This window comes from Cupressus sempervirens, chromosome 2 (genome assembly GCF_028749045.1).
Source record: "Cupressus sempervirens isolate cs-2001-9-10 chromosome 2, ASM2874904v1, whole genome shotgun sequence".
NCBI classification, from domain to species: domain Eukaryota; kingdom Viridiplantae; phylum Streptophyta; class Pinopsida; order Cupressales; family Cupressaceae; genus Cupressus; species Cupressus sempervirens.
Window position 1 is genome coordinate 409205264 of NC_143119.1, and position 17614 is coordinate 409222877.

At 33.1% G+C, this 17614-nt stretch overlaps 1 pseudogene; it reads left to right on the top strand.

The window, feature by feature from the left end:
- The first annotated feature begins 3905 nt into the window (after positions 1-3905).
- Positions 3906-5313, top strand: LOC149572840 (leucine-rich repeat extensin-like protein 4 pseudogene; annotated as a pseudogene).
- Positions 5314-17614: the final 12301 nt, after the last annotated feature.

Sequence of the window (17614 nt, forward strand, 5' to 3'; positions counted from 1 at the left end):
AATCCCATAGTATTGAATATATCTCTTTCTAAATCTAGATGGGTAGTAAGGAAAAAGATCTATGATTTCTCTGCATTAACTTTTTTACCTAGGGCCTCCATATGCATTTTAATAATTTCCTTAAATTGAATGGTTTCCTCCTTTGTACTTCTTCCTAGAAAAATTGTATCGTCCACAAATTGTTGATATGTTATCTTGGCCACATCATCTATGATTTTGATGACTTTGGTTTTTTCGTCTACCTAAGCCTTCTTTATGTCTCTACCAAAGGCTTTAGCCATGATAATGATCTTCGGAGAAAGGGTGATATAGGATCACCTTGTCTTATACCTCTTGATGTATTGAAAAAACATTTAGGTGTACCATTAATAAGAAGGGAGATCTTTGGATTTGAAATACAATTGAAGATTAAGTTAATCCATTGTCATGAGAAATCAAATTCTTCCATTATTTCATTGAGAAATCTCCAATCCACTTTGGCGTAGGCTTTGTGGATATCTAATTTCATTAATATATATGGCTCTTTGTTAACTTGAACTAAGTGAATGATTTCTTGAACAAATATTATCCCGTCATAAATAGACCTATTACGAGAGAAACAAGTGTGTTCTTCTTAGATTAGTTTGTTTAGTACTTTTTTGAGTCCATTTGTCAGAGCTTTGGATAATATTTTTTAGATCGTGTTTCAAAGAGTTATTGATCTAAATTCCTCCATAACTTCATGGTTGGGTTTCTTATATATGAAGGCTAGGAATGTAATGTTAATCTCTAATAATAATGATCCTAAATTCCCGATAGCTTCTAAATCTTCCCATAGGTCATTACCTAAGATGCCCCGACATTTCTAAAAAAAGAAGGCCTAGAAACTATTTGGTCTTGGGGTTTTATCTAGACTAAAAGAAAAGAGACCGACTTTAATTTCTTCTAAGGTGAATTTCTTGTTTAAATGTTTATTATCTTCACTAGAGAGTACTTTTTTGATATTTTTTGACATTTTTTATTTTTAGCCACATAATCAAAGTATTTGTAGCTATTTAGTATATGAGAATAATATTTGACAAAGTTTATGTTATTTGATTGGGGTTTTTTACCTCTCGATCCACAGTATCTTTTATTTCATCAATTCTATTAATATTTCACCTATTGATCGTGATATTGTGAAAAAACTTTTTTTTTCTATCTCCTTCTATTAGCCATGTTTCTCTCAAATTTTGCTTCTAGTATGTTCCTTCTTTGGTCAAAATTGTTTGTGTTTTAACTAGTTGTTCTTTTTCTTTTATAAATTTATTATTGTTCATATTGGTCTTAATAACATAAGTTTCTTAATTTCTTCTTCCTTATCTAGTTTCTCTTATCAAATATGATTATTTTTGTTCATAGTGATCGAGTTTTAAAATTATACTCTATTCTAGTTCCCAAAAAGAATAATAGTTTCCATATTTTGAAAGAGCCTAAAAAATTGAATGAAAGCTATCAATTGCTATTTAATTTTAATTTTAGGCAATATGATAATGTGTTATCTCTGGCATGTGTTTCCAAACTTTCTTTTATATTTAGAAATTACTTTGTTTATATACAAAAAAATATTATTACTTATTTTAAAAGGTAATTTTATTTTTTTATTTAATTACTAATTAGTTCTATAATTTTTATTTTATTTTCAAATTTTTGTTTTTCAAAAATTTTTTAATATAATTTAATTTTTCATAAATTTTAATTTTATATGTAAGTTTTTAAATAAAACTTTATTATTTTTAACTTTACACCTATAAACTAATGTTTTTAAATAGTTTTCTTTTATTATTCATTTTTTATATATAATTTTATCAATAATTAAATAATTATATTACATGTTTAATTTACATATATGATTAATATCATAATGATATAGTTAATTTATATTTTAATCTACACAATATCAATCTTATTTCAATTCTAATAAATTTTAAACTATTTGATTTGATATGTTATCAACTTTGTGAGTTTGGTATTTATTATTAGGTATTTAAATAAGTTTAAATTAGAAGTTAACAACATATAATGATTAGGGTTTATTTGATGGTTACTAGATCATGGTTAGAGTTACAATGTTTATAAGTATTAGAGTTGAGGGTTAGAATTAAAGGATATATTTTAGGGATTATGATAAGTATTATAGTAAGGATCATGGTTATGGTTAGGTTTACAGAATGACTAGGGTCACAATTTAAGATTATAATTATGATTAGGTTTAAGGCTTATAACATGGTTCTAATTATAGTTTAAGTTAAGGGTTTTGATTCAAATTAGTAATTAGGCTTAGGGTTAGGATAAGAGTTTATGTTTACACAATGGTTAAGGTTGTGATTGGATTTAGAGTTGGGATTTGATTTTGTTTACTATAGGGTTTAAAGTTTGGTTAGGATAAGGGTGAGGGTTGGGGTTGGGATTATGATTTTAAAACGGTTAAGAGTTAGAATAAGGGGTATTTCATGCTTAGTATTACAGTTACTGTTAGGATAGATTGATTAGGATGATTTTTAAGGTTCAAATTGAGGCTAGATTAAGGAATATGATTAGTTTTATGGTTGAACTTAGGGTTTTTATATGATTGAGCAACAAAGATGTGTTTATAGTTTGGGGTTTGGCGTCATTTATGATTATGCTAATTTGGTTATAATTACTGTTTAATATGTGTGATAAGGTTAAAGGTTAATGATTAATGGAGTGCTTTGTTACCTTCCTAATTAAAAGGTTGTTTTTTTTTAACAACATTTACTAATTAGTTTTCCAATTGACCTTACTAATTGTACTAATATATGCAAAAATTAGAGCATTTTTTCCCTGAGTAAGCTTCAATATATCCTTGATGTATCCATTGCATCCTTGGGTGTGATTACTAGACATTAATATGTTCTAGCTTTATGGCTATAATTAATTAAGTGTATTATTTAGATATTTTTCTAAAGATCAAAAATAGTGAAGATACTAAGTGAAATAAGAAAACAAACTAATCAAATATGTTTAGAAAGAAATATAAACATACGAGAATTTGATTAGAGAATTTCAATTTAAGAAAACTACAAAGATAAAAAAATGTGCTTCATATACCTAATATAATATCAAACTTATTAGAATCTAACTATTTAATTTAAGAACGTATGTAAATTTTAGTTTTTAGCTAAATATACTTTAAATTCTTACTTGTTCTACATGTTGTTTTATTGTTGCTTTTGACACTCCATAATTATGCAATCATAATTAATCATAAGAAATTAATCATAAGAACGTCCTTAACTACTTTAGTAATCTCAAATTTAGTTCTCTTACTTTTATAGAATGCATTCGTACTACAATATGATCAAATGACATACGAAAAAAGAAAGATCAATTGTAACTTCATTGACTTGTCCTGGATTACTTAATCTCATTAAAGATATATTGATAGCCTTATAAATAGAACACAATCTTAGTTGGAAAACAATTTTTATAAACGAATATTTAGATTATACTCTGCCACAAATCTTCCTATTTTAACCATTTGTAAACATCATTATATGTGCCCTTAGCATATGCATAATTTACATCTTTCGGCCATTGAAAACTCCTTTAAATGCTGGCATATGCATGGCAAGCGTCTCACAATCACCATGCGGATCGTCCAGTCTTTTGGGTGGAAAAATTTAATGTTTCCACTGGCAAAAGAAAACACGACAAAATCCACATGCCCAGTGTGTCTGACATTTTACCGTAACACTCCGTTAATGACCGTCTAATGCGAGTACCCATAGTTAGTTACCCAATGGAGGCGGTTGATGGCCTCGTGGAGAAGTACAGAATGCAAATGTGGAAGATTTTTTTTTTTAATAGAAGCTCGCTGAAAGCCATTAGTCAGGCATTGCATTGCAGGAGTGAATCTCTCCACAATGCAGCAATTGGGTATTGTTTGTGTGGCAGCTTGGCATTTGAGTTATGTTTTGTTCTTCTTATATCAGCCACAAATTGTATTGGGTGATGTAGGAAGATCATTGGCAGCTTCAAAGAACAACATATTCAGGAAGGTGATGGCCATGGAAGAAGATGAATTAGGGTTTTCCAAGGCTGTTATGGTTGACCCAAGCCTTGTATTCCCCAATCCAAGGCTCAGGAGTGCTTACATTGCTCTCCAAGCATGGAAATCTGCTATCTCCAGTGATCCTTCCAATGTGACTGGCAACTGGGTTGGATCAAATGTGTGTAGCTACAATGGTGTTTTCTGTGCCCCTGCATTGGACAACAGCAACACTGAAGTTGTAGCTGGCATTGATCTGAATCATGCAGACATTGCAGGGTATCTTCCAAGGGAGCTTGGTCTTCTCACAGATCTTGCCCTCTTTCATATCAATACCAATAGATTCTGTGGATCTCTCCATCACAGTTTCAAGAACCTCAGGTTGCTGTTTGAGCTTGATATCAGCAACAATAGATTCAGTGGGTCATTTCCTGCTGTAGTTCTCTCATTGCCTTCATTGAAGTTCCTGGACATCAGATTCAATGGCTTTGAAGGTCAGCTGCCATCTCAGCTCTTTGACAAGGACTTGGATGCCATCTTTGTTAACAACAACATGTTTGAGGCTGAGATTCCATCTAATATGGGGAACTCCCCTGCTTCTGTTGTTGTCCTTGCCAACAATCCCATGAAGGGATGCTTGCCATCCAGCATTGCCAACATGGGTTCTACTCTCAATGAGATCATTGTCCTCAACAACAACTTAACTGCTTGCCTCCCTTCTGAGGTTGGTCAGCTGACATCTTTGACGGTTTTTGATGTGAGTTTTAACAAGCTTGTGGGTAGTATGCCAACCAGCATTGGAAATATGGTGAGCTTGGAGCAGCTGAATGTTGCAAACAACATGCTTTCTGGAGTGATTCCTCAAGTCATATGTGCACTTCCCAACTTGATGAGCTTCACGTACTCTTACAACTTCTTCACAGGGGAGGCACCCAATTGCTTGGCTCTGCCATCAAGAGGAGTTGTGTTCAATGACAGGTCCAACTGCATTCCTGGTAGGCCTGCCCAACGTTCTGTCAGCCGATGTGCTTCTTTCCTTTCTCGTCCTGCTGATTGTTCTTCATTTAAGCGTAATGCTTTTGCCACCCCATCGCCAATTAAGCAATCTCATCGTGTATCTTCTCCACCAACTCCATACCCACATTCACCCTCGCATCCTCCCATCCATCATTTTGCACCACCACCGGAAGAAGGTTCAGATCCAATAGAGAACTAGGATGTCACACATTTAGGTAGCCCTCTTTAAAATGTATTGAGAGAATTATTAGATAGAAAACGTATATTAGTGGAAAAAAATATTAAGGTATTAATGTATGTATGTAGCTACATCTTGAATTGTAATAGTAAAGAATTCTTTGTATGGATTGTAAGGTATTGAAAATAAAGAATATTATTAAAAATAAATATGTACATAGTTTATCAAATTTATTTAGTTAGAAGAGGGTTATAATTATATGTATTTAAGATGGGGCAATTTACACACGAACACACGCATAACTTATGTCAAATATTTATGTCCATAGTTATTTTTATTTATCTAAATTTGTATGAATATATGGACCAATAATGGATGATCATAATAACAATAATGAGAATATTGGATAATCGATCAATGCATCATAGAGGGTGCCTATATATAAGGGCAACCAATATGTCTAGAAGTCACACAAGAGATAAGGATTACAACTTAGCACATGTCCACCAAAGGTGGATTATCCTCCTTTGAGCACAAGAGTTTGTGCGATGATGAGAGAATAAGTTTACATAAGTGTATCTCATAAAGAGATGTTGTAGACACCATGTGCTCTAATAAATTGCTAAATCTTGTGTTGTCAACAAGACAACTCATATGACTATGCATATTCCTAAGTAGACTTAAGTAAAGTGACAATAATAATTAATTATTTACACTAACACCCCCCCTACGTGCAACTTAGGGAAATGCACATAAGCTCACAAAGCTAGATGCAAGATGCAATGTGGGTTCCGGCTATTAGGCCATGTTAGGTACCCATGTACAAATGCAATGCTCTACATACAATGTGATGCAATGCAATCTCTCTGAAAATGGAGAAAGAGGGAAAACCTCATGGGAAAAACCTCCTCCAAAAAAAAAAGAGATAAGGACAATAAAGAAGAGAAGAGTCATGTGACCCCCCCTGGTGAAATATCTTGCACCCCCAAAAGATCTCGCAAATGAAGATACTTGACCTCAGTGAAGGGTTTAGTGAAGATATCTACAATTTACTATTCTGTAGGACAATACTGCAATTCAATGACCTGCTCATGAATCAACTCTGTGATGTAGTGCATATGAACCTCAATGTGTTTTGTGTGTTGATGTTGCATTGGATGTTTTGAGATTTCAATGGCACTCTGATTATCACAATGTATCACTGTGGGTCTAGGTATGTCAAAACCAAACACCTTCATAATATGTTGTAGCCAAATAGCTTCTATAGCCATAATGACAGCTCCTCAATACTCAGCCTCAGTAGATGAAATAGCAATAGTGTTCTTCTTTTTACTCTACCAACAAATGGGGCCAGAACCAAGATGAAACATGTATCCTAAAGTGCTTTTGTGAGAATTAAGATCCCTTGCATAGTCTAAGTCTGTATAACCCACTAACTATAGTCCAGTACCAGATGCATAGCATATCCCATATGTATGTGTACCCTGGATATAGTGTAAGATGTGTTTGGCTACCTTTCAGTGAAGTTAATGTGGCTCTTGCATAATGCAAGAAACTATGCCAATTGCAAATGATATGTTAGGGCGTGTATGTGTCAAGTAGATGAGACTTCCAACCAACTGTCTATACAAAGTAGCATCAATAAGTGGAGTGGAACACTTTGCTTCTAACTTAACACTTGAAAAAAATGGAGTAGATGTAGCCTTGCAGTCGCTCATGCAAAATCGAGCAAGTAGATCAAGAGCATACTTGGGTTGAGATAATGTAATCCCTGATGAAGACTATTGTATCTCAATACCAAGGAAACAATGAAGTAGACCCAAGCCTATCATGGAAAATTTGTCCTACAAAGTAGACTTGACACTATCAATGATGGATGTTGTACTCTCTGTAATGATTAAGTCATCAACATAAAGCACAAGTAGCAAGTAAGAATCATCCTAGTGAAGAATGTAAACATTTGAATCTGAATCACATCTGGTGAACCTTGCTGAGAGAAGGAAAGAATCCATCTTGGCATACCAAGCTCTTGGAGCTTGTTTTAGTCCATAGATAGACTTTTTCAACTTGCAAATCAAAGTAGAATCCTAAATGAAACCCTATGGCTGCTCCATATAAATCTCCTCATAAAGATCACCATTCAAGAATGCACTCTTCACATCCATTTGATAAACAATCCATCTCTAAGCTACAGCTATAGCTAGTGTCAAACGAATGGAGTTCATTTTTGCAACTAGGGCAAAGGTCTTAGTGTAGTCAATACTAGGCACCTGAGAGAAACCTTTTGCAACAAGTCTTTCCTTATACTTATCAATACTTCCATCTGCTAAAAACTTGGTCTGATAGATCCACTTACACTGAACCAATTTTCTTCCCTTAGGAAGAGAGGCTAAGTCCCATGTGTTGTTTCTCATAAGAGAATTGTATTCTTCATCCATTGTTATATCCCATTCTAAAATTCCTAAAGCTTCTTTGAATGATTGAGGATTAGAAGCAACTACAATATAAGCATGAGGGAGTGAGTTGTGTTGTGATCTTGTCCTCCTAGTATCAGAAGGATTCCCTACCAATGGTCTTGTCGCATCCAATGTCTGCTAAGCCCATTTAGGTCTAGTCGAAGAAGATGTAGAAGTAGAAGGGATTTCCTCAACCTCATTTGTTTGATGCCTCTATTTGGGTCATGGATGAACATCTTCCAAGTTACTGTCATCATTGTCACTCTCTTCAATGAAGGAGGAAGGAGGAGTTGAAGAAGTAAAGCTTGGACAACTTTATTCAAAGTGTACACTCCTCTCATAGAAAATTTCATGTGTCTCTGGATCCATCAATTTGTAGGCTTTATGAGAGTCTGCATAACCAACAAAGATGCAAGGTTTACTTTGAGGTTCTAATACCTTGTTTTTCTATGGAGGTATTTGTGCCCATGCTAGACAACCAAAACTCTAAAATGCTTTACATTAGGTTTCCTTCCATTCCAAGCTTCAAAAGGAGTTAAACCATCCAAAGCTTTATGAGGACTCATATTCTAGAAGTAGTTTGCACAATTCATTGCTTTAGCCCAAAAAACTTGATCAAGAGACTTATGTAGTAGCATGCAAGTGGTCATCTCCTTAAGGGTTCTATTCTTCCTTTCTACAACACCATTTTTCTATGGAGTGTATGGTACTGAATGTTAAAGGTCAATTCCCTCTTGAGTACAAAAATCTATAAGTCTTGAGTTCACATACTCCCTTCCATTATTTGTTTGAAGAACCTTGATGGCTTTCTCTGTATGCTTTTCTACTTAAGCCTTTAAGGTGAGAAATTGTTCAAATACTTCACTCTTATGAGCCATGAAGAATACCCAAGTATAGCGAGAATAGTCATCAATGAAGGTGAGTGCATAGCGAGACTTTCCAAATGATGGCACTAGAAATGGGCTCGCCACATCACTATGAACTAGGTCAAGAACACCTTTTTCTCTCCAAGACTTCCCCTTGTCAAACTTTTTTTCTAGATGCTTCCCAAGTGTGCAACCTGAACAATCACCATCTGAGAACTGGACTTGAGGTAGATCATGAACCATGTTCTTGTTGCTAAGCTGTTGAAGGTGCCTGTAGTTGAGATGTTCAAACCTCTCATGCCACAAATTAACAAGGCTTGTGCATTAGATTTAGGCACAAAGGAAGAGAAAGTGTAAATCCTTGAATCATGTCTAGCTTCACCTATTGCAACCATAGAATCATCTTTGATTCTTTTCACAACAACTAAATCTAGAAGAAATTCAACCTTGTTTCCACCTCCATAGTGAGTGCTTTCATAGACTAAAAGAAGGTTGGAGGTAAGATTAGGAACATAGAGAACATCCTTGAATGCTCCACTTTCCATCTCAACTTCACCTTTTCCTTCAACTTGTACTTTAGTATAATCCCCTACAAATATGTGAGGTACCTCTGAAGGTGTCACTGAAGAAAAATCTCTTTTGAAGCCCCCATGTGATGTTGGCTCCTGAGTTAATAATCCATTCCCCCTAATTGATAGTGTGTGTGAGTAAAGCTTTCCCTTTGCTCTTAGAATCTAAAGATGAAGACCTCTTTTCCTTATAAGCATTAGGCAATGGAACATTGTGCTTCTTCATGATGTTTTTTAATTCATCAATCTACTTGTGATAACACTCATGTTCATCATGACCAATTATTTTACAATAGGCATACTTCTTCTTTTCCTGATTATTGTCCCCCTTTTTGTTGGTATTAGGAGAAGACTTGCCTTGTTGTTAATTTGATTTAGGTGGTGAATTTTATGTGTCCCCTTGTTTTTTATCTTTCCTCTTCTTCTTTTTACCCTTGCCTTTGTTTGAACTTTCACCAATTGGATTTTTGGAGCTCTCATTGTTAGCCACCAATGCCTTAGACTTTGAAGACTTGAGAATCTCCACTATTTTCAACTTAGCTTGTTCATTTTTTAACAACTGGGCATATTCATCAAAAGTGAGTTTCTGATAAGAAGCCCCTAAGGTTGCCTTTGAGGTGCTGAAAGTAGAGACAAATGTGGAGTAGTCTGATGGTAGCTTATTCTAAATTAGATAAATCAACCTGTCATCCTTAATGGGACTACCACAATCATCAATTTTTGTTCTCAACTCATTCACATAAATGATAAAATCCTGGATGGAATTAAAGTTCTTAGGATCTATGGAGATAAGTTCATCTTCAATCTTGTAGACATCCTCCTCAATCACTTTCCCATATAGCTTTTTAAAGGCATCCCAAGTTTCCTTGGATTTATCATATTTTATGATCTGATAAAGGATCTTGTCATCAACCCCTAACCTAAGGATTCCTAGGACTTTTCTATTTTCCAATTCCCAAGCACAGATATCACTTTGAGTTACTTTATCACCTATGGGTATAGGAAGAGATCCATCTAGATATTGAGAAACTTATTCATTCATTAATTCACACCATTTTTTAACCGACCATGTGGCATAATTATGTGGTGTTAATTTTGGAACCTTAATGTTTCCCATAATGCAAGGAAAGAAAGATAACAACAAGAAGAAAGGAAGACAACACCAAGAGACACCACCCCTTTCACTCAATCAAAGAACACCGCCCCCCGCAAAATGAATGCTTTAGGTACTTTATACTTAGTGCGATTACAATAGCCACTCGCCAATTTAGGGCATAAGTGGACTTCTGATTTTGCTATTAACAACCTCTTCTTGGAGTTCAAATCTAGTACTTAGCAATGTTGCTCAGATATACAACAATTTTGAAGTTTGATCAAAGCAATACAATGCAAAAAAGAACCTATTTCTGAAAGTGGTATGTTAGTCCACACAAGCCTATAATCTAATTGTGGATCTAGAAAGTAGACAAAAAATTATTTACTTTCAAAAAAATAGAATTTGAATATGTGTCCAGATGAGCTCGTACGGAGCATTTGAAGTTGCAAAATGAAGGATTGGATAGATACAGTCACCAAAAACTAATTTTTCTAACAAATCAAAACTACATATGGTGAGGGATCTACCTTGATGACATCATAAAAATACTATGTTAACATTGATGTCCAAATGGTTGTCTCAAGAGTGTAATTTGGCCCTTCCATGATAGTCAAACAGCTATCAAATTTAGGCTCGCCAAGACATCAACAATAATTCCACCTAGGCAAGTGACATGGTAGTCTGTATTGTACAACCATTGATGTGGTGTATAGACCCATATGGAATCTAATGTGGCATGATGTGGCCGAACACATGGTGCTACAGAATGACATGGTAATGGTGTCACGTTACAAAGTCACCTTTTCCATGTGGAGGACGCATGGTGGCCGGAGTCGATTGGTTGGGTGTTGACTAGCAGACATGTAGCAAAGGCAGTGAACGTAGCACCAATGGTTGGTGGTGGTGGAGAGCATTGGTAGAGAAGGGGTGGCCAATGGTGCAAAGGGAGCAACATGTGTGAGATTTTTAATTCCACATTCACCCTATTTTTATTCGTAGAAACCTATAAAAGTGCAAGCCCACAAAAGTGAAATTGACTTAGAAATCGCCAGTTTTTGGTTGCCTTTCACTATTAGCAGTTGTGGTACCCTATTAACATTGATGCTCTATAGTTTCCATGAGCATTCAATGGTTTATCACATGTGCTTTGAAGATGCAGTGGTAACCTCTATGAATTGTTACTAACCGCAGGTGGTCGGGATTTTACCGCCTGGTTTGCCTACAAAAAAAAATGCTCTCCTACTGGCCAAATGGCCATTTTTTTCAGTGAATTTTCCAAAAAAATAATGTAAATCCAAAATAAATTATAGATCCAAAAGGAGACGTAAATGAAGACGCAAATGAAAATGTATAGATCTATAAAATTTATTGCACTAATCTAAAAAGATCATACCAATTTTGCAAATCATGCCTTTTGGTTCTAGTTTGCAGAAAAAATTGCCTCAGATTTGACTATGGCCTAGGGTAGGCAAATTTATAGTCAAAATTTGGCAAATCAATCCTCTGGACACAATGGTGAGGTCATTTCTTTCTCAAGACACCTCCAATATTTGTGGATACTCCAGATCTGAATCATGGCCCTCTGAGAGGTGAAGCAAAAATGGTCTCCAATGACTATGTGAAGAGATCTCCTATGGCTCTGATACCATGTAAGAATTTTCCTTCGGACAAAATGATACCACGATCAAGAAGCTCAAGCACTAGTACAATATGGACCAATAATGGATGATCATAATAACAATAATGAGAATATTGGATAATTGATTAATACATCATAGAAGGTGCCTATACATAAGGGTAATTGATATGTCTAGAAGTCAACAAGAGATAAGGATTACGACTCAGCACATGTCCACCACAGGTGGATTATCCTCCATTAACCACAGGAGTTTGTGCAATGATGAGAGGATAAGTTTACATAGGTGTATCTCATAAAGAGATTTTGTAGACACCATGTTCTCTAATAAGTTGCTAACTCTTGTGTTGTCAACAAGACAACTGATATGACTATGCGTATTCCTAAGTAAACTTAATTAAAGTGTAATAACAATTAATTATTTACACTAACAAAATTGATAGTTCATTCTTTTCATAAAAGGGAGTAAGTTACATGTAAATATATAGTATATATTATGGGTGAATATAGGATCATAATGGGATAAACAATAGCAATAGATTTAATTTAGAAATGTGTCTTTGCAATTAAAACCAAGTGCCTTTATAAATAGTCAAAATCTTAAAATAAATATTTGACTTTATGTATGGATTAAATAAAAATGTGTTTTGGGTTTGGTAGCTCTCTATTGTTTGTATGTGTTGCAAACTTGTTTCTTTCAAAACAATAACATTGTAAAATGCAAGCAAAGAATTATGGAAATTAAATAAGACATAACGAAAAAAAATCTACAATTTAAGGTTTCCAAGTCTTGGTTGGAAGCATAGTTTTGTTCATTCAAGTTTGAATGTGATTTAGTCATTTTCATTGTATTTCAAATGTTTAGATCAAATTATGTATAAATTAACAAGATATTATTATAAATCTTAATATTGTAGGTTTTAAATTTAAGCTGGGTGATATGGATGAGTGAGCTCAAAAACTAAACCATTCTCCAACAAGTGTTTGATAATTTTCAAAAATAAAATAATAATAATAATGAGTTTAATAGGATTGTAAAGTTTAATCATCGTCAACATTGATTAACTTCAATGACATCCAAGTGTAGTCTAATGTCATTAACTCAAAAAGTAATATATTATTTTGGATCATGCTTCAAAGCAAGATCTTGACTCTTGATAATCTTTGCAATAGAGGTTTTTTCCAACCTAACAAATGTTTTTTTCCATGTTGATGTTGAATTTAGTTTGCATTTGATTTTGCATTTTTCTTATGCCTATGAGGATTGGGGTCTTCTTCTCCATAATTGAAAGTTGAACTAGGCAGCCTCATCTTCTATGCTTTGATCCCCTTAGCCAATGTAAGGCTAGGATCCCATGGGCACCTACTTCCTTAAAAATAGCTTGCAGGTACTACTGAGATTTTTTTAGAATTATTTAAAGGGAAGTGGTACCATGAATTTCATATCCAAATTTACTTAGGAATTAGCTCCTAAATTCAAGGAAGCTAATTGTCTCATTAATTTCAAGAATAAAAATTATACTTCTTCATAAATTTTTTTGGTGGGATTATTTCATTTTGGTGGAGAAATGAAGAGTGAATTGTGGACAAATGATAGAATTCTTCCCTAAGTTGGTGGGGCTATTTCTATCCCCACCCCATTTTCACCCGCTTAAATTGAGATGGATAAAAATTTAGAGCTCCTATTTTATCAGAAAATATTTCAAATAAACCTTTAGCCCCTTTTAAAAAATTCATGGGGCCACCCACTCCACAAAATAGAGCCCAAGCCCCTCCCATGGGACACCTACCTAAGTCTCTACACTAATCAAGTCGTGAATATTTCATGGTCCCTAACACTCCCTCGTTTGGTTTGGAGAATATGGAAAGATTGATAAAAAATTCTTCAAGGATGTTACTCTTTCGTTTAAAGCTAGTTTTGCTAAAATATTTAGGGCTAAAATGGTAAACTATGACTCTTTCAGAACTAACTTCATTAGTAAGGCCAAGAAATTGTGTTCTCAATCCACTTATAAAATCAAAGGAGATATCTCTATTGCTTCCATGACTCAATATGGTAGAACAAGCAATAAGCATGTAAAATAGCACTAGATTTTAGTGTAAATTTTGAACATGAAATAAGCATTTGTGTTGATGGAAAGGTTTGCCCCAAAGTGGCCCCAGTTTCTTGCATCGCATTGTGTATTGTTGTTTACATCATATTTTGAATTGCATATAGCATTGAACATTGTGCCCCAACTATGACCGCACCATTTTTTGAACCCAAAAAAAGTGAGCAATTATGTTCCTTATGGCTAGGTACAGACCCCAATATTGAACCAAATTTGGCTTTTGTTTGCACTCCTTGTGCTACTTTAAAATATTCTTCTAGCTTTTCTTCTAATTTTTCTTCTTGTTATGCTTCTATTATAACATCTTTCGTTTCTTTTGGTTTGGCTTCCCATTTTGTTCATGTCATTTTGCTTATGTTTTTGCTTCCAATTTTATTTTTGTGTTGCTTTTGGTTTTGCTCCCCATTTTGCTTTTTTTTGCTTCTAGTTTCCTTCTTTTGTTACTTTTATTTTTTCTTCCATTATAATGCTCTTTTTTGTTTTCCATTTTGCTTCCTATTTTTCTTCATTTTTTGCTTCTAATTTTTTTTTTTTAACTTCTTGTATTGCATCCAATTGCATCCAAGTTTGTTTCTAATTTTTCTTATTATTTTTATTAAAGTTTGACACCTATCAATTTGTCACGTATTGCTTCTGATTTTGCTTCTAGCATTTCTTGAAAGTTTGTTCCAGGTTTTGCAACTTTCAGATTTTATCCCTTTCTTCTTTCATTTTGTGCTCCCAATTATTTCCTATTTTTCTTCTTGTGTTGTTTCCAAAATTTCTTTCAATTTTGCTTCCATTTTGACATCTTTTATTTTTTTTAATATGGCTTATATTATTGTATCTTTTGTTGCTTCTAAAATTGCATCCATTAAGACTATCTTTCGTTGCTTATAAATAATCTCTTCTCCATTTTTTCTCCTCTCCCTTTCTCTCTCCTCCCTCTCATTGCTATCTCTCTCCTCCCTTTCTCTCACCTCTGTCTCTTTTTTCTCTCTTCCCCCTTTCACTCTCCTCCCTCTCTTTTTCTCTCTTTTTGCTCTCTTTTTCTCTATCCTCCCTTTCTCTTTCCTCCCATTTTTTTCATCCCTCTCTTTTTCTCTCTCCCTATCTCTCTCCTCCCTCTCTCTTTCACTCTTCTCCCTAGGACCTATATTATGGATGAACTTCTCATATAAGGATATACTTGAATGAATAAATTCAATTTATAGTCATTCATTAAGATAAACTTACCTTGCAATCTCTTAGCTTTTAAATTAAACAATATATTAATGTTTCTTTAAATTATTAATAAATTATAATAAATTTTATAGAAAGTAGGTATATAGTTAGATTATTTATCAATAAGCATATAGATTGAAAAAAGTTTGAATTTACTTATTAGGTGTATGGACTATTTCTTTTGTTTGTCTAATCATCTTAGGTTTCTTTTTGAATATTTTGTATAAAATGTTTAGGTATAGTCTAATGATCCTCTGAATTACCTTAATGAATTATTGTTGAGTCAAGATAAGCTTTGATCTCATAGTACCATATAAGATGAGATTACCTTATAAGATTAGATTATCTTATAAGCCTTTGCATTGGTCTCATACTACCTTTGTGATTCTTTTTTTACATTCTTGTGTTTCAATTAAAATTTAGTTTATAATCATGGTAAGATATTCATATAAAGGTCCTAAACATTTGTTTAGATAAATTTTTAATTTCTTGACTTTTTTATCATCTTCACTAAATCCTTTTAAATTTTAATGTTAAATTATGACATATAGTTGAAAGTCAACTAAGTGGAAGTTGTATAATTATGTAAACTATGGAGTATAGAACAATATGATATAGTTCTTGAGTTTAATGATGATGCATAAAATTCACATGATTTCATATATTCATATATGCCTTATATTAAGATAAGTTTAAACCTACCTAAAATTCTCAATATGAACTTATATTAGTGATGATAGGTGTCAAGAGATTACACTTTGTATATCCATATAAAGTGACCGATGTAATGAATGGTTATGACTTAAATTTATTCATTTTTATCTTTTTCACAAAAAGATCTATCTATGTAACTCATACAAATACCTAATCTCTTTGTTTTGAATATAACATAGGTTTCTATTTTTTAAAATTAGTACCAACCTATGACAAATGAAGTTTATATGCTCTCTCCTTCCTTCATCTTTCTCTCTCCTCTATTTCGCTCTCGTACCCTCATCTCTTTCTCTCTCCTTCCTTTCTTTATATTCCTATCATCTTTATCTCTCCTCTCTTTCTCCTCACTTTTCTTATATTTAGACATGTGCATTTAGATTTTTATTTTGTAGATGTTCATTTAAATTTATGTTTTAGATGTTCATTTAACTATAGTTTAATCTCTCTCCTGTCCTTTTTGATATATTCGTAGTTAAACATGTATTAGATGTTTTGATGGTTTTAAAGATTTAATTATATTTATGTTTTAGATTTAAAGATGAATTATATAACTTTATCCTAGTTTGAACCCTAATCGTAATCCAATCCTAACTAGAGTGACATTACAAGTTTGAACCCTAACTAATGCATGATACCAAGCCCTTACCCTAATCCTAAAACTAACACTAAACCTAAAATGCCTAACTAGATAATAACTTAAATTTCAAACCTTATATTCCCAACCATATTATAGATGCTAAATTCTAAATGTAAATGAAAACCATGAACTATAAACCCATATCAATACCCTAACATTAAAGTTGTACATTTATAGTTAAAGACATGTATTGAGGTAAGTGAACCATGATGGTGTACAAAAAAGGGGTCTAAGTAGACACATTTTTCTTGAAACCAAGTAGTCCTAAACTTGGATGAGATGTTTGAGGGTAATCCACTCAAAATGATAAGGTGTGTAAAAGTATAAATTGTAGAACTCTAAATCTATATTCTAAACTACTAGAGTTTTTATAAAATGAATAAGATTAGGTGGGTCAAACTCTATGCACACAAAAAAATGTTCCTGATTTTTTATAAAATATAACATAGCTATTTTTGTGTACAACACAAAATGCCTATTTATATTTAGTATTTTGCAAATCAATTTGGTAGGATGATAGTTAAGAGTGCTATCTGAAAGTTGTGTGTTTTTGTGTAATTTTCTAATGACTAATTATTTTTATGAATTATTGAAGTCATTGCATAATGAAATTTTGGTACTTTTTCATGTGCAAAGCATAACTTGCATCAAAATAATCAGAAATGGGTATTTTTTTGAAGTGTATAAAATAGAGTGTAGAACAATAATATGTAATTTATTTTACATTTTTTTAAATATATTAAAAGTTATAAAAAAATGTAGACATATATTTATGAGGACAGTGAAGATAGTGGTAAAAGTAATTAACATTTAAAATTTTAATGTTGTCAAAAAAAAAAATTTAATTACATATTCAAAAAGGTAAGATGAAAAGATTATGGTGGTGATTTCAAAGATACCCACTTTATTGTTTGGAAACCTAATGAAGGCAAAGACAAGAATTCATCTTAGAAAATGAAAAAATGCCCAAAGGATTGAAATTGGAGGGAAAATGAGCTCCCAAGCCTTTGAGTCAACTCCTAAGGCTAATTCCAAGCCATAACCCAATCAAGTTTTATGTTTTCAAATAACTCGATTAGGCTATTGGAGAAAAAATGCATT